We start from the raw sequence: 27,961 nt of genomic DNA on the forward strand, positions 1-27,961 counted from the left end.
TGCAAGGAGATCCAACCAGTCCATCCTAAAGGAGATCAGTCCTGGGTGTTCATTGGAAGGACTGATGCTAAGGCTGAAACTCCAATACTTTGGCCACCTGATGTGAAGAGCTGACTCATTTGAAAAGACCCTGATGCTGGGAAAGATTGAGGGCAGGAGGAGAAGGGGACAACAGAGGATGAGATGGCTGGATGGCATCACCGACTTGATGGACATGAATTTGGGTGGACTCCGGGAGTTGGTGATGAACAGGGAGGCCTGGCAATCTGAGGTTCATGGGGTCACAAAGTGTCGGACACGACTGAGTGACTGAACTGAACTGAACTGAAGAAAGAAATCATAAAAAAAATGAAATTGTGTTTTTTTGTGTGTCTTCCCATTGTTTCTCATGATTTATGATAGTTATATTTTCTAAAGTCACCACAAACACTGAATTAGCAAATACCAAACCATTGCTCCTAGGGGAAATATAGGGTTAGGTCTCTGTGAGCCTCTTTGGTCATAATATTTTTGTCAACTGATCAATATATAACCTTATTTTAAATGTTTCTGTTTAAAGACATCTTATTTAACATATACTATTAATTCATTAACACAGAATTCATGACCAAGAGAACAATAATTCATGACTGAAGGAAGCTTTTCTAACCCATGTATTTTCTCCTTAAGGTATATCACAACTTTCTTGCACTGAGGAACACTTGATAGCACCTCAGAACTATGCTCAGGGGCCATTTTAAATGGTGATAACATCAATAAACACACACACACACACACACATGTTGAAAAACATGGCACTTAGACCACAAAAAGAACACTTGTTTACAGTATGAGAGCTGAAACAAGACAACAGTGTTGATCTCTGAGCTTAGCTGGGGATGTACATGCTGGGCAACTCAAACTTTTCACGGCCCTGCACGTGTCTGCAAATGGTCCCCAAGGCCCACAGGTATTATCTTGGGGTTGCAAATAAATTCTAATAAGTAAGCAAATTTGCAAACACACAGTACATGAATAATTAAGATTCACTGTATATTGTTACAAAATCCAAGGCTTTAAATTCTTGAAATGTCTATATAGCCATTTCAACTTAAGGGTTAATTTGGTTTTATCTGTTTTATCACTTGTGTTCCTTAGGGTATTATTTGTTTTGTCTTCACTAGGTATTTAAAAATAATATATAAATATGAATTTATATAATATATAACATATTCAGTTCAGTTCAGTCGCTCAGTCATGTCCAACTCTTTGCAACCCCATGAATCGCAGCACGCCAGGCCTCCCTGTCCATCACCAACTCCGGAGTTTACTCAAACTCATGTCCATCGAGTCAGTGATGCCATCCAGCCATCTCATCCTCTGTCATCCCCTTCTTCTCCTGCCCCCAATCCCTCCCAGCATCAGGGTCTTTTCCAATAAGTCAACTCTTTGCATGAGGTGGCCAAAGTATTGGAGTTTCAGCTTCAGCATCAATCCTTATATATGTCTCATTATATTTTACATAATTGTATATAATATCATGCAATATCATTTATATTATATAGTTATATAAATTTAAACTGAATAATAAAATTTAGCTTAGGAATTTGTTTCAGTTCATTCATAAATATAGTGTACATCTTAAACAATTAAATTATTATGGAAAAGCAAAACTATTAAACTAATTCCATGCCACTTGAATAATTTCATGTTGAATGTATCTTTTGAATGCTTGTTCATTTTCTTCAAAACTTGTTTTTAAAAGACTCAAGTTTATCTTATGAAATACATCTCAGTATATGAATTCTCAATAAATGTTCATTTTAAGCTGATTTCCACTGTGCTAGTAGCTAAAGAAAATTTATAAAATAGAGTAAATGTAGTAATTTAATAGTAAACATTTGAACACACTGATAACTTATCACCCAAGTTCTTCTAAGTAAATCTTTTTAAACATGATTCAAACTATAGCATTCTGAGATATAGTCTATCTTACTGAGTTTCTTTCTCTGCTGCTGGCTTGATGTTATCTATGATTTCAGTCATATCCTGTTGTTTGAAGTGAAAAATTTCAGAGTATAAGAAACCATTTGTTGATCATCATCAACAAATGTAAAATTGCTTGGCCCTTATTTTGCTTATTTGAAAGTGTCCACCATTATTTACCACAGCTTCCTCTGCTTGTGTATTTATTTCAATCATGTACAAATGATATGGCATGTGTTTTGATACTTTATATATATTAAAGTTCAGCTTTAACAATTGTTGCACAAGAAGATGACAAAATAGATGCATAAGTTGTGGTCAGTTATGGTAATAAACATAGGCTTAAAGTAAGTTCCCATTTTTACTACCATTATCATCTTAAAAACATCATGACATGACACAGTGTAAAGAGCCTTAGGGTGGTGGTCCAGAAACCCATGATCTTAGTGAGCAAACTCCCACTTTCTTGTCGCTTGTCCTCATCTGTAATATGAGGTCAGATTAGAGAGCTCAAGGTCCTTTTCAGGTGTAATAGTTTATGACTAAATGTTATTAATTAGAAGCCATGTAATAGCAAAGAAAGTTATAAGTGCAGATGGTCCTTTGATTAAATCATTAATTCCAATGGAAAATTATAAAGATCTACTTCATTTTAGTTATTCCTCCATTCAATGAGTCCTTATTTTCCATTTATTGAGTCGTGCTCTGTACTAACCCTGGGGATGACAAAAGTGAAAAAACAGGCCCATTTCTCACTTCGTGGAGCTTCAAGCTGCAAAGTAGTTCAAACCAGAGCCAGCCTTGGGCCAAGACAGTATGTTTGGCCTTGGAGAGGGGGTCAGTAAGCACACTAAGGTCTTTTGCACCCCTCAACTCCCTCCCTTAATGCCATGGCATTGGCCTCTCCCTTCGCTAACTCTGAAAATAGCCACTTTTAGAGTCATTCTTTTCAAATTTGACCACAAAGATTGCACAGTGTCTGTATATAATGATGGTTATGTTGGATATACACTGCTTGGCAGAGAAGAGAACTTTCTCTTTTCTTTATTAGGGTTATTTCTCTATGTCTTAACCCATTTCCATAACTGCTACCACTCCAAAATGATCCATTTACAAAGCAGAGAAAAACAAGTGTTTGGAATGAAAGGGATTTTAAAAAGAAAACCATATTTTATACAAATGGCATGCATAGCTTCCCTAGGTCTAAATTTTACTTTAATAAGCATGTGCATGCTAAGTTGCTTCAGTAACGTCCAACCCTTTGGGACCCTATGGGCTGTAGCCCTCCAGGCTCCTCTGTCTATGGGGTTCTCCAGGCACAAATACTGGAGTGGGTTGTGTTTCATGCCCTCCTCCAGGGGATCTTCCCAACCTAGGGACTGAACCTGCGTCTCTTAGGTATCCAGCATCGGCAGGTGGTTCTTTACCACTACGGCCACCTCAGAAGCCCTAATAAGCATAGGGTTTATTAATTCAATAAAGTATGGATTCTGCAGAATGCACAGAATAAAGATACAGTTGTAGCACTGAAAATATAAGCACATAGAAGGTAAACATATTAAAACTTTTTGCTTTTATATATGCTGTTTTCCCTATTTTTTCCCTCATGTTTTATCTTTGATTCTGCATTATGAAACAGTAGGGGCATGGAGGAGGAAGAAGTTGTTCTTTAGCAGCTATAAGCATGTGGACTGGGGGGTTTTATTTTTCTCTTTTCTAAGGCAAGACCCAGAAGAGGGGTTTAGCCTGACTTGGAGAATCTAGGCTGAGTTTAAGTTGCTCTTCCTCCCTGCTCCACATCTAGCTAACATCTGCTGCTTAATATGTGGCCCATATTCTCTAATTTTCCTGCTAATTCCCATCCAAACACAGAAAACAGAAATACAGTGCAGAGGAATGTAGCGGAGCCCAGAGAGATGAAGGTGGTAGGATAAAGATGACAAAGAAACAAAGAAAAGAGACTCAAGGGGGAAAGAGGGAGAGAAATTGAATTATGGTGGGGTCTGTACCAGAGTATTTTGTTTAAAGAAGATATTAAGTCCATATGTAAAGCTAATTTTATAGGATTTCTTTTCTGGAATGGGTATTGAGAGAACAAAGTTAGAGGACATGACTGCATCCAAGCAGTAGGGCATCAAAGATAAATGCTTTATCCATCATTTTGCCAGTGGTCAGTTGTGTTAATATTTGCTTCAGATTGTATTACTACATTGATATAAATGAAGTTAAATAAACTTTTAGGACACAGAAGTTCTAAACAGCTTTACTTTACAAACAATGTAAATTTTTAGCCAACATACCCAATTTCCAATGTTTAAAGGAGTTTTACTGTGGAGCTATTTGCTTTCATAACAATTTAATTCACTGTGATTTCTTGAATTTTTCATATTTTAAAATACCAGTACTATAGCAAACAGAATAATAACATTATCAGGTGGAAGTTGAATATACTATTCCAGTAATTAATATAAAATATCTATAACAAACTGCATTTAGTTTATTAAATGAACTTTAATGTTAAACAACTATTTCACACTTTTCTAGTGCTGTAAAACTTCAGGAAATGACATTGCATGTTATCAAGACCAGCCACTTCATTTTACAGATGAGCAAGGAGGTCTCAAAACAACTAAATGAAAAAAAAAAAAAAACAACTAAATGTCCTGCCCACACCTCACCAAGGCTGCTGAAGTCTCCCAATTCCACACCATCTACTCTAAACTGATCTCTACAGTACCCTTAATTTGTAGCTAGACTATAGAAACATGCTATAAAAATAAAGTCCACCCATATTAAAATTTTCCTAGTTAAATGCTTCTGGGGTTTTAGAAAGCAATAACTTCCTTATATTTCAAAATAACTGGGAGTTACCAAATGAGCTATTCACATGTCTTGCTATATGATTCAATTTCTCTTATACTTTCATGTATATATTACATATACATATGTATATAATCCATAATCCATCACTACAATTTTCAATTATATAAAACATAATCCATTGCTACAATTTTCCACCTGTTTTTTATGCTTGTTTGTGTTGTTTGGGTTAGAATATAAGTTCTTAGAATAATAATTTTTTTAAAACATCTTATGCCTCACCCTGCCCAGAGCTACATTCTAGAAGACATGTGAAAAAAATTTTTTTTCTCTTTTCATAGAAAAAATTTCTGATTATAAATGTAATGCTTGTTCATTATTTAAAAAAATTAGAAAATACAGAAATTCTCAGGAAGCAATAAAAATCTCAAACAACCTAACCTTATACATAAAAGAACTAGAACCTTACACCTAAAGGAACAAAACCCAAAGTTAGTAAGAGAAAAGAACTCATAAAGATGAGCATAAATAAGTTAAATAGAGACTTTAAAAATAGAAAAGGTCAAGGAAACTAATAGTTCTTTGAAAAGATAAACAAAATTGATAAACCTTTAGCCAGACTCATCAAGAAAAAAGGGGGCCCAAAACAATAAAATCAATAATGAAAAAGAAGTTACAACCAACACCATGGACATACAGAGAAGCATCAGCGATTACTAAGAACAATTATATACCAATAAAGTGGACAGCCGAGAAGAAATAGATGAATTCCTATAAATGTACAATCTACCAAGACTGAAATAGGAAGAAATAGAAAATATGACCAGACCAGTTAGAAGTAATGCGATTGAATTAATAATTTAAAAACTCCCAACAGGACTTCCCTGGTGGTAGAGTGGATAAGTCTGCCTGGCAATTCAGGGAACGTGGGTTTGATCCCTGGTCCAGGAAGATTCCACGTGCCCCAGAGCAACTAAGCCAGTGCACCACAAGTACTGAGCCTGCACTCTAAGACCCACAAGCCACGACTACTGAGCCCATGTGCCGCAACTACAAAAGCCCACGCCCTGGAGCCTGTGCTCTGCAGCAAGAGAAGCCACCACAATGAGAAGCTCACCCGCTGCAACAGAGTAGCCCCCCGCTTGCTGCAACTAGAGAAAGCCTGAGGACAGCAACAAAGACTCAGTGCAACCATAAATAAATAAATAAGTTTTTTAAAAAACCTCCCGAGAAACAAAAGTCCAGGACCACTTGGCTTCACAGGTGAATTATACCAAATATTTAGAGATGATGAACACCTATCCTTCTCAAACTGTCCCTAATTATTACAGAGGAAGGAACACTTCCAACTCATTCTACAATGCCAGCATCATCCTGAAGCAAAATTCCCACAAAGATAAGAAAATTACACAAAAATCACGCAAAAAGAATTTTAGAGGCCAGTATCGATAACAACACATACACACATCAATAGCAAATATAGATGCAAAAGTTCTCAACAAAATATTAGCAAACCAACTTCAACAATGTATTAAAAAGATCATATACCATGATCAAGAGAGATTTAGCTCAGGGATACAAGAATGATTCAACATCTACAAATCAATGTGCTATGCCATATTAACAAATAGAAGAATAAAAATCATATGACCATCTCAATAGATGTAGAAAAAGTATATGACAAAATTCAACATCCATTTATGATAAAACTCTCCAGAAAATGAATATAGATAAAACATACCTTAACATAATAAGGGTCACATATGATAATCCCACAGCTAACATCATATTCATGGGTGAAGAGCTGAAAGTATTTCCTCCACATGGAATCTAACAAAAAGAATGAAATGAACAAATATAACAAAACAGAAACAAACTCACAAACAGAAAACAAAGTACTGGTTATCAGTGGGGAGAAGGAAATGGGGAGGGGCAAGGTAGGGGTAGGGGTCTAAGAGGGGCCAACTGCTATGTATAAAATAAATAAGCTACAAGGATATATCATAAAGCACAGGGAACATAGCCAATATCCTATCATCTTAAATGGAGCATAATCTATAAAAATTTGAATCATTATGTCGAACACTTGAAACTAACATGATACTGTAAATCAACTGTTACTATACCTCAATAAAAGAAAATATAGAAATGTATATAACATCGACATTCCCACCATTTTTTTTCTTTTTTTAAACCTTTTTTTTCTATCACTTTTTATTGTGGTAAAATATTCATAACATGGAATTCACTATTTTAATCATTTTTAAGTGTACAGTTCAGTGGCATTAAACACAGTCACATTACTATTCAACCATTACCACCATCTATATCCAGACCTTTTCATCATCTCACACTGAAACTCAGTACTCATCAAAAAATAAACCCCCCTTCTCTGCTGCCCTATTACTGGTAACCACTGTTCTACTTTCTGTTTCTATGGATATGAATATTCTAGGTGCCTCATATGAGGGGAGTCATACAATATTTGTCCATTTACATATGGCTTATCTCAGTATAATGTCTCTAAGGTCTGTTCATGGTATAGCATGTATCATAATATAGTTCCTTTTTGGCTGGATGGCATCACTGACTCGATGGACGTGAGTCTGAGTGAACTCCAGGAGTTGGTGATGGACAGGGAGGCCTGGAGTGCTGCGATTCATGGGGATACAAAGAGTTGGATACGACTGAGCGACAGATCTGATCTGATCTGATAAATTGAAGAAAGTGGGGAACACCACTAGACCATTCAGGTATGATCTAAATCAAATCCCTTATGATTATACAGTGGAAGTGAGAAATAGATTCAAGGGATTAGATCTGATAGACAAGAGTGCCTGATGAACTATGGACAGAGGTTTGTGACATTGTACAGGAGACAGGAATCAAGACCATCCCCATGGAAAAGAAATGCAAAACAACAAAATGGCTGTCTGGGGAGGCCTTACAAATAGCTGTGAAAGAAGACAGGTGAATGTGAAGTCACTCAGTCGTGTCTGGACTCTTTGCGACCCCGTGGACTGTAGCCTACCAGGCTCTTCCATCCATGGCATTTTCCAGGCAAGAATACTGAAGTGGGTTGCCATTTCCTTCTCCAGGAGATCTTCCCAACCCAGGGATTAAACCCAAGTTTCCCACATTGTAGGCAGATGCTTTACCATCTGAGCTACCAGGGAAGTCCCTAATGAAAAGAAGATAAGTGAAAAGCAAAGGAGAAAAGGAAAGATAATCCCATTTGAATGCAGAGTTCCAAAGAATAGCAAGGAGAGAAGAAAGCCTTCCTCAGTGATCAATGCAAAGAAATAGAGGAAAACAACAGAATGGGAAAGACTAGAGATCTCTTCAAGAAAATTAGAGATACCAAGGGAACATTTCATGCAAAGATGGGTTCAATAAACACACACACACATATATATGTATATTTGGAAAGATTATTTTAAATACCTGAAAATGTTCATAAAAGTAGCATTACACTGTACTCAACAACAAAACCCAAGAATTCTAATAAAGGACAGAAATGGTATGGACCTAACAGAAGCAGAAGATATTAAGAAGAGGTGGCAAGAATACACAAAAGAACTATACAAAAAAGATCTTCATGACCCAGATAATCACAATGGTGTGATCACTCACACTCACCTAGAGCCAGACATCCTGGAATGTGAAGTCAAGTGGGCCTTAGAAAGCATCACTACGAACAAAGCTAGTGGAGGTGATGGAATTCCAGTTTAGCTATTCCAAATCCTAAAAGATGATGCTGTGAAAGTGCTGCACTCAATATATCAGCAAATTTGGAAAACTCAGCAGTGGCCACAGGACTGGAAAAGGTCAGTGTTCATTCCAATCCCAAAGAAAGGCAATGCCAAAGAATGCTCAAACTACCACACAATTGCACTCATCTCACACGCTAGTAAAGTAATGCTCAAAATTCTCCAAGCCAGGCTTCAGCAATACGTGAACAGTGAACTTCCAGATGTTCAAGATGGATTTAGAAAAGGCAGAGGAACCAGAGATCAAATTGCCAACGTCCACTGGACAATCATTTAAGTTCCAAAAATTCTAGTGACTAATTTGGGGATAACTGGCTGATAAAAAAGATATCAGCCTGGGACATTTGTTCAAATCTTCTTTTACATTTCCCTATACACTTTTGTATAGTTTTCTGTATAGCGCTTTCACATTTCTTGTTAAATGTATTTCCATATTTTTATCTTTCCCATTGTTGTTATGAATTAGATCTCTTCTTCAATATGTTTTAAAACTTCCTAGTCTGATTAATTTGGAAACCTATATTTTTATAAATTTATTTTATAAATGGTTTCTTTACTGCATTATAAAATTATTTTTCATGTAGGCATTTATATCAGCTGCAAGTAATGACTATTTCTCTGTCTTTGCACATCATTTTCTGTCTAAATGCATCGGTATATATTTTCTAATTTATATTTTAGATTCATACATATCACTCTTCCCCACCTTATTTCTGATTTTAACGGGAATTCTTCTAGAGTTCTATAATTAAAATATGGTGCCAGCTATTTGTTTGAAATTAGTGCTTAAGGGATAATAAATTCTCAGTAGTTGGTACCAAGTCTGTAACTGTTGTCTGATTCTAGCCAACATGGCAGGAGACAGAGTAGAATAGTGAAAAGAGGATGAACCCTGAAGTCACCGTGAATTGGAACCCTTGCTTCTCTCCTTAGAACACAGACTCTCTGACGCATACCTATTTCATGGGATTATCAGAAGATTAATTGAGATAACATATTCCAGGCTCCTAGTGTACTGTTCTGGCATATATTGTTATTATGCACAACCTAAACACTGTCGTTTAGATTTTCCCACAGATTTCTTTGCAATTATAACTAATATTTTATTCATCTATATATTAATTACATTCATCTATTGTTCTCAAAATACACAGCACTTCTCAAAATGCTCAAAATAAGGGTATTCTCTATAAAAAATAACTACTTTGATGAAATACCAATCAATGTTGTATCTCTTTTCCTCTGTAGAATAGAATGTAGTCTCTAAGTTTGATAAGAATATCAGAACATATTCAAAGTATCTTTGTAATATGTTCTAGGAAATTTTGTTCCTTTATGCTTTCTTTTTAAACTAGTCAATATAGTATATTCTAATTCTGTGGTATAGGTCTCCAGCACCGCAGGCAGATTATTTAAACATCTGAGCCACCAGGGAAGCCCAATGTTGACTATAAGGATGATTAAATATATATTATAATTTTGATTATTATAAGATATAATTATATAGGATATCAGGGAAGCACATAATATATAATTATTCTATATATATATAGAAACTATAATATTACTGAAATAAATTAATGGCCTTTAAAGTATTTTAGGTCAACACTCTTCGATATCTAAATTCTGATACTTCTGATTATCAAGAAATATATATAACCCTTTAAAGAAAATTTCCAAAACTACATTAAAGTAAAGAAAATAATATAGGAGCCCCCAAGAACCCAAAACGTAGCTTCAGCAATCATCAATTCATCCCTCACTTATTTCCCGTATCACTGAACTGCTAATTACTGTAAGGCAAATTCCTAATATCAAAGCAATTTTGTTCATAAATATTTCATTATGTATCTCTAAAAGATAAAAATTCCCTTAAAATGTAACCATGATGCCATAATCATATTTCCTCAACTAAGAAAAATTACTTGATATATTAGCTATCCAGTCAGTTCATACTTCCCTGTTTTACATAATTTTTAAAGTTATCATGCAGTTATGAAACAACTGGATACATAGTTATGTTTGATTGATTTATTCTGTTTTCAGCTTTTAGGAAATGATTTTAATTTTATAATTAAGGTACTATACTGCTCTAAATCATGTCTATAAAACAAAGTATTCAAACAAGTATTGCTTCTATCACTAGCTCCTTGCCTGTTTTCTCTTCTTACAGTATAATTCTATTTTAAAGTTTATTTGTCCTTTATATTTATTAACGTGTCTCTTTATACATAGTAGAGTATCTGGATTTTAGGAAGACTTGTGCTTTTGTTATAATAGTTACTTTTATATTCATACCATTATGTAATAGCATTTCTCCCTTTTTATAATTATTTTTGACTACTGTTGTTTGGTTTCACACTATAAGTGATTTCAAATTAGCCAATATCCTCTTCTTCCTCTTACCGGCCTCACAGCATCAACTTGGCACAGTGTCCTTCTATAAGTATCGCCCACCCCTACATGGTCTTTTATACCTGCCAACCTGTACTACCTTTAGTTCTCTAGATGTGTTGCACACTATCTCCAAGCTATCAGCAAGATTATGCTGCTTATTCCTGAGCTTCCCTAACTCATTTAAAAATGAGTAACAGAATAGGATTGTGATCAAATTCCTACAAAGCCTCCTAAGAGCTTTGTGACCTTGTTCAAGTTTCTCAAGCATCTTCAGTTTTATTTTTAAATTTTAGATAGGAATATTTATTTCATAGGATTATTGTGATGACGAAATAACATACATAAAGCACCTAACATAACAATCTCTCAATAAAAAATGTCAAAAAGAAGAATTATTAATTTGTACTTTTTGTATATTTTCATCAGTATTCTTGGGCTTCCCTTGTGGCTCAGCTGGTAAAGAATCTGCCTGCAATGCAGGAGACCTGGCTTCTATCCCTGGGTTGGGAAGATCCCCTGGAGAAGGGAAAGGCTATCCAGTCCAGTATTCTGGCCTGGAGAATTCCATGAACTGTATAGTCCATGGGTCACAGAGAGTCGGACACAACTGAGCGACTGTCACTATGGTAGGGTTCCATTTCATAAATATTGATATTTATTTAATAAACTCATTTGATGATTTACCCATTTAATAAATACTTATTGAATGACTGCTATTTGCTAAGCACTCGCATGTATGTTTCCTTTCACTTACTCAGCATGTATTTGTGAGCTCCATATGAACTAGACCTTGAAATCATAGTGATGGGAAAGATGAGCATGGTCCCTAGCTTAATGGAATTTTCAGTCTTTTGTAAGTCATAAATTATGCTCTTTCAAATCCCAGGGACGGGAGCCTGGTGGGCTGCCGTCTATGGGATCGCACAGAGTCGGACACAACTGAAGCGACTTAGCAGCAGCAGCAGCAGCATGCTTTTTCTGAATCTATATTTTTGTCCCAAAGACCCCCCTCTTAGAATCCCTAGGGTTCCACTGCTTGACTTGCCTGGATATTATTTTCTCATTTGACTACATTACTCAGTGTTTACTTATTTGGCTCAAACCTCAACTAAAATGATAACTGCTAGGGTAAGTTGTTCAGAATTTATGTGCAACTTTCTTACAAATTATAATTTGCTATTTTGTCAAAGCTTATAATGTACAAAGCCAAAAAATAGCTGCTAGGATAATGTTTGTAGATAAGGAAAAGCTCTTTATTTTAACTGAACGTTTCCTGTTTTTCAGCCCCCTCCTCCAAAATTGAGCCAATTGACACATTTTTTTCACATTCTTCTCAGAACCTTTTTAGCTTAATTTTTTTCCATGGTGTATAAAGTTTTAATAAACTGAATAAAATATATTTCAATATCCAAATAATAAAATATCTCAATTTGAATATTTTTAAAATGTTAGTCAAAAATATCAGAATCATATTTATTTATTTTTCTATGGCAATATTTAGCATGTCTTTGTACATTCTGAGTTTACAATTAAGAGAAAAACAGATATGCTATCACTCCATAGGTTTATCATAAGCTCCTTGAGAACAAATAATACATGTGTGTGTGTGTGTGTGTGTGTGTGTGCACATGTGTGTGTATTCTGCACTCACTCAAAGAGGGAGTGTTCAAGGAATTTCTTTTGATTGTTTCATTTCTAATAATAATAGTTTATACTTGTTTCATATCTACCAAAAGCTTAATACATGCAAAGTAATATTCTAAGTACTTACATGTTTCATTAATACATTAATGACCCCATGAAGTAGGTGGCTTCAAAACTGTCATTTTCATTTGGCTTAAAGAAACCAAAAAAATATTGAATTTACAGAGAAGATTTAAATCTCTCTGTTTACTATGAAGCCTCAACTCTTAACCACTAAAGTCTACTTCCAATACACATTTTTAACACTGTGTTATTAATGACATCATGTTGTGATATAGTTTAGCACATTGCAATTCCCCAAAGTATCTACATTTTATAAAACAGAGTTCAGAAGTATATAAGATGAAGAGATCAATTACTAATAATGGACTTCCATGAAGAAACTATAGAAAGAATTGGAGTAAGTTTTTTGCAGTAGCTTTGCATCTGTTTTTTTTTTTTTTTCTTCTTTTCCAATTTGGATTCCTTTTATTTCTTTTTCTGCTCTGATTGCTGTGGCCAAAACTTCCAAAACTATGTTGAATAGTAATGGTGAAAGTCGGCACCCTTGTCTTGTTCCTGACTTTAGAGGAAATGCTTTCAATTTTTCACCATTGAGGATAATGTTTGCTGTGGGTTTGTCATATATAGCTTTTATTATGTTGAGGTATGTTCCTTCTATTCCTGCTTTCTGGAGAGTTTTTATCATAAATGGATGTTGAATTTTGTCAAAGGCTTTCTCTGCATCTATTGAGATAATCATATGGTTTTTATTTTTCATTTTGTTAATGTGGTGTATTACATTGATTGATTTGCGGATATTGAAGAATCCTTGCATCCTTGGGATAAAGCCCACTTGGTCATGGTGTATGATCTTTTTAATGTGTTGTTGGATTCTGATTGCTAGAATTTTGTTAAGGATTTTTGCATCTATGTTCATCAGTGATATTGGCCTGTAGTTTTCTTTTTTTGTGGGATCTTTGTCAGGTTTTGGTATTAGGGTGATGGTGGCCTCATAGAATGAGTTTGGAAGTTTACCTTCCTCTGCAATTTTTTGGAAGAGTTTGAGCAGGATAGGTGTTAGCTGTTCTCTAAATTTTTGGTAGAATTCAGCTGTGAAGCCATCTGGACCTGGGCTTTTTTTAATTTATTTAATCTTTTCATAAAATTATCAGAAACTAAAATGGAAAAATAGTAAGAAAATCTCAGAAATTTTAAAGCATTAAGTTTTAAACTTCCGATATAGTTATGTGTGTTTGTGTATGTGTATTAATAAAGCATGAAACAAAGCAGCATTCCAATGTTAAATGCCTACTACTACAGGTCTGTAAAGGTAACAAGTGAAACAGCCTAGGTGTTAGTACATTGTACATACATTGAAAGGGTAGGGTAGACTGGGCTCCTTTTAAAAGGGGGGAAACCTCTTTTATTACTTCTGAAAGTCAGTCTCTGCTAAATGCCAATTGATTATTATAATGTTAGAATATGAATCCAGTGTCATCAAATCTAAAGTTTTTTCAAGAGAAGCTGGAAATTCAGTCTTTATGGAAAAATCTACAAGTTTTTAGATGGTACCAGCTAATTTTCTAATTTTAAAAACTGTACTTACTAAAAATATCTGCAGATTTGTACTTTTGACTGCTGTGTGCTAAGTTGCTTCAGGCATGTCTGACTCTATGCAACCCTATGAACTGTAGCCCACCTGGCTCCTCTGTCCATGGGATTCTCCGACAAGAATACTGGAGTGGATTGCCATTTCCTTCTCCAGGGGATCTTCCCAACCCAGGGACGGAACCTGAGTCTCTTAGGTTTCCTGAATTAGCAGGTGGAATTTTTACCCCTAGCACCATCTGGGACTGCTAGTTTGCAATATTTGGAGTAAAATACACTGCTGTGACATGGATTCAGGTGCATCTCACATATTTTAAGAGATATGGGCAGTATCTTACCTACTTTTCCTGATTAAGAAATATGTAGAAATAGTTACCAGTCCCTAAATTTTACAACCTATCAAGGATAACTGGAAATGTGGCATTTCCATGAAATGAGGCTCTTCATGTTTGCCAGCAAGCACATTAAAATATTTTGTAATCACTGACTTAGTGAACTAGAAACAGCTGTGTTTGGTGAAGTGTTTGTTAAAATCTACTTTTTAAACTTTTTTTCATGTATTTTTATTTTACTTTGCTTGGGTATCAAAGTTGGTATCAAGTGAAAAAGTTTTAAAATTATACTTGGTGACATTATATGGTTTTCTCTTCTTTTTTCAAAACTAAAAACTATGTCTTCAAATATCATAAAAAAACAGACTTCTTGGCAAACTGTGTTAATTTCTGAATATTCCACCCTTTTCTGAGGAAATCCCAGAATAGGCTGTTTTATAATTACCATGAGCAATTGCTATCCATTGGTTACCATTGAAGTTATAGTATTTCAAGAAATCTATAAAGTGACTAATTGGTTCATATAAGTACATAACAAAAGATTCTGAGGATCTAACTTTCAGTTTAAGTATAACACATTATAATACCCATTTAATTATAAAAATTCTCTTATCTTTCCCTTTAAAGAGTTTTTGTTAGGATTCAAACATTCAGGTATTGGATTGTATGCTTTATTCATGGATTTTAATATTTCTGGTACTTAAATTTGACCTAACAGTCTACAGAAGTCTGAGTAATTATGGGCTGAGCTATGCATCCTTGGAAGTAGATCAGGTTGAGTTGAGGACTTTCCCCCAGTGACAAGCTGTCAGGAGAAAATGTTTGACAGTTTTTCTATTCAAAGGCTAATATTCCATTCCAACCTGTATGGGGAGTGTGCATTCCACATACAATCAACCAATCCATAAATCTTCTACACATAATACCAGCTTATATCCTCTTAACTTTTATACACACTTGCCCACATGCACATACACATACACACACCACACATGCACGCACACCCTTCAGGCTGTTGGTGTTCCTTCTAGATTGACTTTTTTATATTATTTCGGTGATGTCCTTTATCCTTTTGGCCCAATTCACATGTGTATATGGAGAGGACAGGTCATATATTGAGGTAAAACAGCAAGTTTTAATGACTGCCCTCTATTTTCATGGTTAATTATTTTACTGATATGTGCAGCCTCTCATGCCACACCCCTATCTGCCAGATGCTGATGGATTCTTGAGGCATGTGCTTAGCACCTGCTGTGTGCTAGGTTCTTGAGACATCAGAATGATTTCCACCTTCAGAGAGCTTCCCATCTGGTGGATAGACATCTGAGCATGATTTCAACGTTAAAGATAAGCACTCTAATTGAGGAATGCGTGAGCTATAGTAACATCACGATGAAATATTTCTACTGTTCAGCAGGTTCTAGATATCTGGGCTATATCAAATGAATAAAAGAGTGAGAGATATTCTGCTTAACAGAAACATCCGTAGAACTCATAGGAAAGCTTACAGCAGGTTTTAAGGATTGGCCTATATTTTCATGGTTAATAATTTTACTCATCAAAATCAAATGGCTTCTGCACACTAGAAATAAACAATCCAAAGATGAAATTGCAAAAACAACTCCACTTACAATAGAATCAAAAAGATTAAAAAACTTTGGGATAAAATAAACAAAATTTAAATGGCTTGCCCAAATATGTTGCCAAGATTTAAAGCTCCCCTACCAGGAGATTAGCAAGAATGCAACTCAAACATCCTCATATTCTGCTCCTGAGTTTCCATTTCATGGTATTAATGAGGAAGTTGCGAGCTGTCACTTCGGGTTTTTGTTCTTTTCCAAACAACACTTCTTCAGTTAGCAATGAAAAGCTTCACTGTCCATCCCAATCTGCCTGCTAGAAGGGGAAGTGGAGGACGCTGCCACAGAGACGCTCATCTGGCACCGGGGCTTCCCAGATGCCTCTCTGGTAAATGCACTGTTATTTATGAACACCGGGAAGAGCAGTGTGGGCAAATGCATCTTCAAAACAGGAAGGTGGGCACCAAAGGTCCCAAGTTTCTTTGTTGTGGGAAGTGGCTATATCCTTTATCTGTAACCTCATAGCCCAGAGCTGGAGGAATTGGCTGCCAGCCAGGTGAGGGGGAGGTATCCTTAGCACAAAGAGGACCCTGAAAGGTGGGAGCAGCAGCAGAGAGTAGCCAGGTCCGGGGACCCAGCCAACGTGCTCCAGGTTCCCCACTTTACAGTGATGGCTCCTTGGGCTGCACTCTGTGATCTGCATAGTGAGATGAATAAATTGACCATCTTTTATACATTTGTAACCCTTGTGTGAGAGATGGGTCCCAGCTCCACTTTCGATCTCTCCCTGCTTAAAGGCACTCCAGATCTGTAAAGGTGCCCTAGAGGTGGGACCCCTGCATGTAAATGAATGAAAACTGATTGGTCAGAGTCGGCAGGCAGCACAGCTCTTCCTGCCCCGCCCCCACACGGCCATTCCTGACCCCACCCCTACTCTTCTAGTTCCTGTTTTTGTGATTTTAGTCATTCGTGTTTTAACTCTGTTTCCTAACTCCATTATGTTCTGACTATCGTGTAAATACCCCTCAGGACTCTGGCCCAGTTAGCTTCTTTACTCTTAACCATTAGTTTGTCCTTTGAAGTTTGGAAAGAGGAATCTGGGTTTTAATCTGGTTCATTTCCTGCCTCCTGGGCTCACAGCCACTCCAACCTGCTATCCTCTTTTCCCACGATCTTTGGAAGTAGGGGTAAAATCATTTAAACAAAGGATAAATGATTGTTAAAATTCCAAGCAACTGCAGTTTCACTGGGACAAATGTATTTTAAAGGAATGTCACTCATTAGCATATATGTGCTTAGACATGCTTTTTATTTATTTGGCTGTGCATGTTATCTTAAAATTACTGTAACTTAACTTTAAAGTCTTACACAGAGCTAAGCCACCTGCATTACTCACCCACAATGTCCACTGCATTTGATACCTTAACTCTGGGAGGCCCTGTTTGCCACTTGTGGCCTCCCCCGCATTCCTGCGGTCGGCCACCAAAGGAGGAACAAGACAGCTGTGGGAGGCAGTACCAGAGCTCTCTGCTCATCCTGTGAGCCTTGCCAACCACACAGAAGGGAGCCGGGGAGCTGTGGGTGAGGCAGCCTGTGTTGTATGGCACTCTCTGCTCTTTGAAGTCTTGTGTTGAGGCCAAGTTACCTGCTCTTGTCCTCCTTTTACACCTGCCCTCTCTGATGGGAAAGTTGGAGTGGAAGTGAATGAATGAACAAGCGTTCTGACAGCCACATCATTGGTTTTAAGATAAGCTTAAGTCAAACAGTGTGAAGAATATTACCCAGTACTTATAAGATACCAAGCTATGTGCTGGGGCTTAGAGATGAACACCCTAGGATTTCTATCATCAGGGAGTACACAGCCTAACAGGGGTGACACATTTAAACACAGGCTGATAATAGTTTACCATGTGCACAACAAGATACGCATCTAGATTTAAAGAAGCAGTAGAGAGAAAGAAGTAATCTGCCTGGAAATGAAAGTCAGCCACAGAGGCTGACTGAGATGTTTCAAAAGAAGAATAAGAATTCTCAAAGTGGACAAGAGAGAGAAATTGAAGCTAGGGCAATACAATATACAAAGACATAGTATGAGACGGTATTCATTTTCTACTGCTTTCATAACCAATTACCATAAACTTGGTGGCTTAAACAACACAAATTTATTATATTCTGTAGGCGAGATGTCCAATACGGGTCTTGATGGGCTAAAATCAAGGTGTTGATAGGACTGCATTCTTTTCTGGAAGCTCTAGGGGAGTATCTGGTTCTCTTCCTGTTCCAGCTTCTAGAAGCAGCCCTTATTTCTTGTCTTGAGGACCACTTCCTCTGGCAGGTCAAATCCTTCTCACACTTTCAATCTTTCCTTCTTCTTCCATCTCATGTACCTAACTCAGCCAAGAAACATTCTCTGCTCTGAAGGACTCATGTGATTAGACCGGACTCAGTCAGATAATCCACAATAATGTCCTCATCTTAAAGTCTGTATCTGCCAAGTCCCGTTTACCATAAAAAGTAACATATGTACACATAATAGGGATTATGATGTGGACATCTTGGGATTGGGGTAGGGGCATCATTCTGCCAACCACAGGACATGTTCTAGAAATGAAATGGTCACAGTAGGTTTAGAAGGAGAAGAGCCAAGTTTGGAGAGGGTGGCAATCTCCAGATAACCAAGGCCCTTGTATAACAAGTAGAGTAATTTAGACTTCACCCTGAAAGCGATAGGATCCTCTGAAGGGTTTTAAGCAAGGTGAAAATTGTATTTTAAGGCACAGGCATTCTTCCCCAACTGGCTATGCCTCAATAGGATTGACCTCTCCCTGGGGAAAGGTACGAAAATTGTGTTTTAGATAGAGTACTCTGCTGGCAGCTAGAAGGAGATTCAAGGGGACATAACTTGAAGTCAGGAAAGTGCTTAGTTATCTACTGCCACATTCTCAAAAAGAAGTGATGAAGACTGGTGTATAGCACTAAATAGATTCTGTCTATTCTATGAAATTGTCTGACATATCTAGTTTAACAGAATCTATGGATGAAATGCCCCATAATATCAAATTTCTCTCTTAAAAAATGGTCACAGTATATGAATGTTGATATTATATCATTTAAGTAAGTCATGTATTCTAAATGTTAGAGGAAAATGTTTATTGCTCTCTAACTCTTAATTCCCATAGTCCTGAATGGCTCTTGCCCAAACAAAGTCCTAGTTTGTCCAATAACAGTAGCCTGCAGGCTCCTCTGTTTGAGAGTCATTGGCATACAGGCAGGTTCAGACTATACAGTTAGTTCAGACTAGGTACAGTGGATAACTTTTAAAAGAAAAAAGGTCATGTCAAAAGCACGGGCAACACCAACTTTCAAAAAGTTGGTGAGAAAAAAACAGAAGAATTAGGAAAGAACCATGAGACCATATGCCACAGGAACCAGAGGAGAGAGTTCAAGAACAATGAACTGTCAGAAGTCAATAGTAATAAATGTCATAAGATTATCATGTATAATAAGGACAGAGGGATGTTTGAACTTAATAATTAAGGTCACTAAGGCTCCACTTCTAACCAAGATGGACTAACAGAAACTAGATTTACCCTCTTTACCTTAAACAACTAAAAAATGGACCAAATCAGGTGAAACAATGGTTTCCAGACTTTGGACAATAGCATAGGGCAGTGATCCTTTGGAATAGGTAAATAAATGAGTTGAGAACTATCAGTTCAGTTCAGTTCAGTTGCTCAGTCGTGTCCGACTCTTCACGACCCCATGAATCGCAGCATGCCAGGCCTCCCTGTCCATCACCAACTCCCAGAGTTCACTCAGACTCACGTCCATCTACAAGTCTGTGATGACATCCAGCCATCTCATCCTCTGTCATCCCCTTCTCCTCCTGCCCCCAATCCCTCCCAGCATCAGAGTCTTTTCCAATGAGTCAACTCTTCTCATGAGGTGGCCAGAGTACTGGAGTTTCAGCTTCAACATCATTCCCTCCAAAGAAATCCCAGGGCTGATCTCCTTCAGAATGGACTGGTTGGATCTCCTTGTAGTCCAAGGGACTCTCAAGAGTCTTCTCCAACACCACAGTTCAAAAGCATCAATTCTTCGGTGCTCAGCCTTCTTCACAGTCCAACTCTCACATCCATACATGACCACAGGAAAAACCATAGCCTTGACTAGAAGAACCTTCGTTGGCAAAGTAATGTCTCTGCTTTTGAATATGCTATCTAGGTTGGTCATTACTTTCCTTCCAAGGAGTAAGCGTCTTTTAATTTCATGGCTGCAATCACCATCTGCGGTGATTTTGGAGCCCCAAAAAATAAAGTCTGACACTATTTCCACTGTTTCCCCATCTATTTCCCCTGAAGTGATGGGACCGGATGCCATGATCTTCGTTTTCTGAATGTTGAGCTTTAAGCCAACTTTTTCACTCTCCACTTTCACTTTCATCAAGAGGCTTTTGAGTTCCTCTTCACTTTCTGCCATAAGGGTGGTGTCATCTGCATATCTGAGGTTATTGATATTTCTCTCGGCAATCTTGATTCCAGCTTGTGCTTCTTCCAGTCCAGGGTTTCTCATGATGTACTCTGCATAGAAGTTAAATAAGCAGGGTGATAATATACAGCCTTGATGTACTCCTTTTCCTATTTGGAACCAGTCTGTTGTTCCATGTCCAGTTCTAACTGTTGCTTCCTGACCTGCATACAGATTTCTCAAAAGGCAGGTCAGGTGGTCTGGTATTCCCATCTCTTTCAGAATTTTCCACAGTTTATTGTGATCCACACAGTCAAAGGCTTTGGCATAGTCAATAAAGCAGAAATAGATGTTTTTCTGGAACTCTCTTGCTTTTTACATGATCCAGTGGATGTTGGCAATTTGATCTCTATAATTGCCCCCATTTTACTGCTTACGAGAGTGTTTCTCCAAGTGATAATAGAGGGAGGGGATTCCAAACAGAGCCAGCTGGCCTTGCTGATTTGACAGATAGAGTTTGGGGTTCAGGGAGGCCACGTTGGCTAAGTTAGACAGGTGAGGTGAAGGGAGAGTTGCACAGGGAGAGAGAGAGAGAGAGAAAGAGCACTCCAGAAATCTGCTGAGGAATGCTGATCAGTGCATGCATGTGAGGACTGTGCTGAGGCTGGGAAAGAACCCCCAGAGAGACTGGCATAGAACAATACCTGGAACTCACACAGAGCCAAGAATAGTTCATTAGATTAGAAGACCTCTTGACACAGGAGAAGTGTATTGATTCAGGAGTGGGGCCAAATTAGCCCAGAAAGAAAGATCATTCTAGACTTCCTCAACGAAGTTTCAAAGCAAGCCTTGAAAGGATCACACTATTTCCAAGTACCTTAACTGTGACTCATAAAGTCCCAAAATATTTAAGGAATCCATTTAAATATTGGATAAGTGTAAAAATCACAATGTCTGTTGTCCAATCAAACAAATTAGTCCAAATTAGTCCAAATGTCCAAATTAGTAGGCATGCAGAGAAGCAGGAAAATGTGACCTATAATGAGAAAAACCAATAATGGAGTAGACACAAAAACAGAATGAGTAGACAAGGACAATAAAACAGCTACTGCACATGCTTTGAATGTAGGGGGAAGGGAGAGGAGAGCATGAACATAATGAGAGAGCAGCAGTTATAAAAGACGCAAAGCAAACTTCTAAAGATGAAAACACAACATTTGAGGTGAAAAGTTCACTGGATGGGACTAATAGCAGATTAGATACTAAAGAAAAAGAGATGAGTAAGATTTTAGATATAACAATAGAAACTATCCAAAATGAAACATAAAAGACTAGAAGACAAAAATGAACAGAACATCAGTGATCTGTGGACATCAAGTGGCCCAACATGCTTAATTAGAATCCCAGAAGGAGATGAAAAGGGGACAGAAAAAAAATATCTGAAGAAATAACACTTGAATTTTTTTCCAAATTTGATGAAAACTGTAAACCCACAGATTGAAAACACTGAACAAATCTCAAGCCAAAGAAAACCACACCAAGACATATCCTAAACAAATTATTGAAAACCAGTGATAATGAGAAGAATATCAAAATCAGCCAGAGAAATAAGGAAATCATCAGTCAGTTTACCAATCTGGTGATACAGTGGCAGCCTGATCACTATGGATTGGTGAGTGACTGGAAGGTAAGAGAGTGGAGATAAAGGGCAGAGCCAACTCTTCTGAGAAAAAACTGAAATCAAAGAGAAGGAGAGAAAGAAAGGGGTAACTAAATGGGAGCATAGCATTCAAGGTATGTTTTGTTTTTATAAGATAGAGGAGAAAATTTATAGGTTGAGGATAATGTTAATGATAATAATAATAAAATAACTAACATTGATAAAGCCCTTCTAGATACTATGCTACTGCTGCTGTTAAGTCGCTTCAGTCGTGTCTGACTCTGTGCGACCTTATAGACGGCAGCCCACCAGGCTCCCTTGTCCCTGGGATTCTCCAGGCAAGAACACTGGAGTGGCTTGCCATTTCCTTCTCCAATGCGTGAAAGTGAAAAGTGAAAGTGAAGTCGCTCAGTCGTCTCCGACTCATCGCAACCCCATAGACTGCAGTCTACCAGGCTCCTCTGTCCATGGGATTTTCCAGGCAAGATACTATACTCAATACCTTATGTATATTGATTCCTTTGGTCTTCACTACAGCTTTATGAGGGCTTCCCTTGTGGCTCAGCTGGTAAAGAATCCACCTGCAATGCAGGAGACCTGGGTTTGATCCCTGGGTTGGGAAGATCCCCTGGAAAAGAGAAAGGCTACCCACTCCAGTATTCTGGCCTGGAGAATTCCATGGACTATATAGTCCATGGGGTCGCAAAGAATTGGACATGACTGAGCAACTTTCGGAGAAGGCAATGGCACCCCACTCCAGTACTCTTGCCTGGAAAATCCCATGGACGGAGGAGCCTGGTGGGCTGCAGTCCATGGGGTTGCTACAAGTCGGACACAACTGAGCGACTTCACTTTCACTTTTCACTTTCATGCATTGGAGGAGGAAATGGCAACCCACTCCAGAATTCTTGCCTGGAGAATCCCAGGGATGGAGGAGCCTGGTAGGCTGCCATCTATGGGGTCTCACAGAGTCGGACACGACTGAAGCGACTTAGCAGCAGCAGCAACAGCAGAGCAACTTTCACTTTCACAGCTTTATGAAATGGGGCTATTTTTGTTTCTCTTTCATAAATGAGGTACAGATGGATTAAATATTACTCCAAATTACAGGGTTAAAAAGTAGCAGAGCTGGAATTCAAACCAAAGTGCACTTGTAATGTACTTGACTCGTATGTGTTGACCCAGCAAAGAGGGGAAGCAGAGGTTATTATAAAGGCGAGAAAGTATAACTGATGCCTAGGAAGGTGTAGTAGATACATATTTGAGAGCACATGTGGATGGATGAGACATGACCAAGAGGAAAGGAAGACTTCATATTTGAGATCTGGGGAAAGAAATTAAGGCTGTGTGTAAGTGTAGGTAAATAGATTTGTTGATGACTTTAGGTGGCCAAAGTTTGCTTGGTGAATGTGTTAGGTTAGGTGTACAGAAAAGCTAAAACTTGATATGACAACCAAGGGGAGAAGTCAAACAAAATGAGTGATGAATTGTTGAGAGTTTGATTGCATTTGAGCTACATCTAATAGCTATGTTCTTTTTTTCTAGCAGTGAAAGGGAGAGGGTGAGAGAGAGATAAGGATGGTAAATATTTATCCTACCTCCCGAAACATGGCAGCTATTTCTCAGGATGAGACCACCAGTAGGTAATGTCAAAGAATCAACAAGAATGGAGCAGGTTAATAACCATGGTCACCTTGGTTGCCCTACAGACACCCACACAGACACCTAATTGTTTCCTCATGCTGAACCCTTCTAGATAAGTCCACTTGGTAAAAGCTCTTACTGAGCTATTAGTTTCCTTGGAAAGTCCTAGAATTTCAATTTTTGAAATTTTTTCCATATTATTACATGTCATCTATGAATCATGAATTCTTGTTACTTTTAGCTCTATAGTAAATGTTTCCTTCCAATCTCAATTACCAACAAAGCGATTCAAAAACACAAGAATCTATTGTGAAACCATATTTATGAACTTCTGACATTATATCTAACCTTTTGTTGTATATACTCTTTGACAACTTAAGATTGGGCTTTATGCTCTATTTCTTAGAGCATGCATTTTTAAAACATGACAAACTTGGTTTCTGTACCAAGTTGTGTCATGCAGGGTGAAAATGCAACTGTCTTTTCCAGGTTTATGTTTACAGACAAATAATTTCATCTACTAGAACTGAATCTTTTTCTTTTTAAAATTGTATTTATATTTATTTATTCAATTTCTCTTTGGCTGTGCCAGGTCTTTACGCTGTGGGGGCTTTTCTCTAGTTGTGGCGTGCAGGCTTCTCATTGTGGAGGCTTCTCTTGTGGAGCACAGTCTCCAGGGCCTTTGGTTCAGCAGTTGCAGCTCCCAGGCTCTAGATCACAGGTTCAGCAGTTGTGGTGCACGGACAAAGCTGCTCTACACTAAGTAGGATCTTCCTGGACCAGGGATAGAACCTTTGTCTCCTGCATTGGCAGGCGGATTCTTTACCACTGAGCCACGAGGGAAACCCGACTCTTTTTAAGAGAGATTTGTGTTTAGTAAAATAGACCATAGTAAGATAGTAGACCATAGTAAGATAGCTTATCAGTGCTTTTTCCAAACATCTATGATTTAACCTTTTCCAAGTTATGCAGAAACTACAAACACATATCACAAGTGTTGCCCTGTCAGCTTTCTTCCAGATTCTGGATACCAAAGGTAATCTGGCTGGTGGAGTGATGTAAATAGCAAATAGAAAAAGAAACCTGTCCACCTTCTTGCTTTTTCTGTGGTCATAAAACCTGCCAACAGGCATCCATGGCTGACCTGCCATCAGGCTTCAAACTACTGCTGTTTCAGATGAGACTCAAGTTAGGGAAAACTCAGCTGAGTTTTCAATAAGTCTGAGCTAGAATTTGGCTGTTTCTGCCACTACGATCTGATCACAGTATTCTCCAGTTTGAAATTCTGTTCTGAATTCCTATTGCTTATAGCAATTGTTCTCAAGCCTATTTTAACTTTTTGCTATTAAAAATAGTATGTATCCATTTGGAGAAAATTATGAAATATAGATAAACAAAAATAAAAATATAAAAACTATACATTCTTATTACCCAAAGAACATCATTTTTAAAAAAATCTTAGTTCTTAACCTAGATCTATACCTTACTGATGGTCTCTATCTGATGAACTGTCACCATAATCTCTTCTAATTCTTTAAATGTGATTTGTTTCATTTTTTGAACATATTATAATAGCTGCTTTGAAGTCTTTAAGTCCAACATTTACACACCCCAAAGCAGTTTCTGACTTTTTTTCTTTGCATATCTCAGGATTTTTTGTTGAAAAACTGGACATTTTGGATAACACTGGGGCAAGTCCAGATTCTGATCCCCTCCAGGCTTCTTCTTGTTGCCGTTTAGTCTTTGTTATTGTGCAGCCTCTGATGTCTCCGTGTAGATAATCTTTCCTTGTTTTTGTTGTTAAGCTTGGCTTCTTGGGTGGGGGGTGCTCCATAGCTTGGTCAACCACTGGTTGGTCAGAGATTGTATTTAAGCCTCCTGAGCCAGTAAACATTTCAAGGTTTCATTCTTTTCCATTCAATCTGTATGTGGCTTGAGGACTGCTTTCAAAGTTCAGGGAGTTTACATATTTGCCCCACCTTTAGCTCAGGGACCTTGGAAGTATCCTCTCTGGTTCTTCCTCACAGGTCACAGCCTTAAGCTTTTCCGCAGCCTTCTGGACCACCGGTATCAAGTGTGATATTAGCAGGGCCCTCTTTGACTCTTTCTGGCCCCAATTTCTTTGTTAAAACTTCTGCTGGTCTGCCTCCACTGGTATCACTAAGCTATTAGCCTCCTTTTACTGTTAATTCTTGTGATAACTATTCTTTTTGACAATTCTTTGGGGCATGGATTGTCTACACTGTTTCAAATCGAGTGAGCATCCTCAGGCAGGAGGTGATCAGCATCTGCTAAGGGGTCTGATCTTCTTAGGCTGCCAAGCCTACCGAGACTCTCCCTGTACAGCAGGAGATCGGGGAGTGGGGATGGGCACTACTTGAGAGCCTCAGTCACCTACCCAGTAAAGCTCTTTCACATACAGAGCTTGGGACGAAGGGAGGTAAAGTGCAGCAGCTTTCTGGGGCTGCCCCACCCCCTGGAATACATCTTCAGCAATAGAAAGGTGGGGCAATGGGATTTTCACTGACTGTCAACCCTGCCCAGAATGCTTCTTATACAAGAGGGAGCTAAGAGTGATGGATGCAGCTCATGGGGCAAATGCTGTAGTCTTCTTACTCTTCTGAGTTTCAGTAGATTTTATTAAATAAATACCTCTAAATTTCTTTCATGCCCTTAGGTCAATTTCCAGAGACCATAAATGGGTGTCTTAGATAATTTTGACCAGCTTGATCAATGTTTCTTTCAGAGACGGGTTTCATCTACCACTTCACACCACCAGTTTAGAAGTTCCACCCCATGGAAGGGGTCTCTAATTTATAATTTTACTTATTTGCTTTAACTTACAACATAAAGAAAATAATTACAAAATATCAGATACACTTTTTTAATGAACAATAAAACTACTGACTGTAGTTCTAAGCATTTAATAATTTCTTTTGTCCCTATCGCCTCAAACCAGGAGCTACTGTAGGGCAGGCCCTATGTCAGTTCACTTGTTTCCATGGTGCAGGGCAATGGATGGGAGGTAATGGTCTTTACAGCCTTAAAACAAAATACTATATGTGTTTTTAAACACATGATTCTATGATTACCTTTCCTAATGGCTTAACTTCGGAGGAGCCTGGTAGGTGGCAGTCCATGGGGTCGCTCAGAGTTGGACACGACTGAGCGACTTCACTTTCCCTTTTCCCTTTCATGCATTGGAGAAGGAAATGGCGACCCACTCCAGTGTTCTTGCCTGGAGAATCCCAGGGACGGGGGAGCCTGGTGGGCTGCCATCTATGGGGTCGCACAGAGTCGGACACGACTGAAGCGACTTAGCAGCAGCAGCAATGGCTTAACTTCAGTGACTATCTCACTAGGCTAGTTTGTTGCTAGTTACAAGGCTGGCTCCCAAGTGGGCTTCCTAGTACACACATACTCATATAAGCCCACACTCACACACTTAACCTTTTCCTAACATTTTCCCAGTTACTTGTCTCCTTTAAGAGTGCCCATATGTGAGTTTTTTTAACCAATTAGACTTTAAAGGCACAATGCCTATGGCCTGCACCCTTTTTTGAAGCCAATGAAAATGTTTGTGATTCAAAATAAGTTATATATTGGCTCAGAAACACAGAAAGAAAACTGCAGAACCAAAATAAATGTGTTTAATTAAATGTTTATAAAATCAAATATTAGGTCAACCTATCAAAAACAACACTTAAAAAGTTACATATGAATTATATTTAAGGCGGCATATAAATACATTTGGGGACATTTGTAGTGGCTCAGCAGTAAAGAATCTGCCTGTCAGTTCGAGAGACACGAGTTCAATCCCTGGGTCAGGAAGATCCCTTGGTGAAGGAAATGGCAACCCACTCCAGTATTCCTGCCTGGGAAATTCCATGAACAGAGGAGCCTGGTGGGCTACAGTCCACAGGGTCACAAAAGAGTCGGACATGACTTAGTGACTCAACGACGACTGGTGTTAACTACTTCTGTAACTTTAAACACATTACTTAAGCTTTCTAAACTTCAGTTTGAAAGGAA

The 27,961-nt window shown here is 38.0% G+C and overlaps 1 protein-coding gene across 1 annotated transcript in view; it reads left to right on the plus strand.

Moving 5' to 3' along the window:
* CCDC146 (coiled-coil domain containing 146) overlaps positions 1–27,961 on the plus strand; it is a 142,239-nt gene that overhangs the window by 66,215 nt on the left and 48,063 nt on the right. The window lies entirely within an intron of this gene.

Source organism: Bos indicus x Bos taurus, chromosome 4, assembly GCF_003369695.1.
Source record: "Bos indicus x Bos taurus breed Angus x Brahman F1 hybrid chromosome 4, Bos_hybrid_MaternalHap_v2.0, whole genome shotgun sequence".
NCBI classification, from domain to species: domain Eukaryota; kingdom Metazoa; phylum Chordata; class Mammalia; order Artiodactyla; family Bovidae; genus Bos; species Bos indicus x Bos taurus.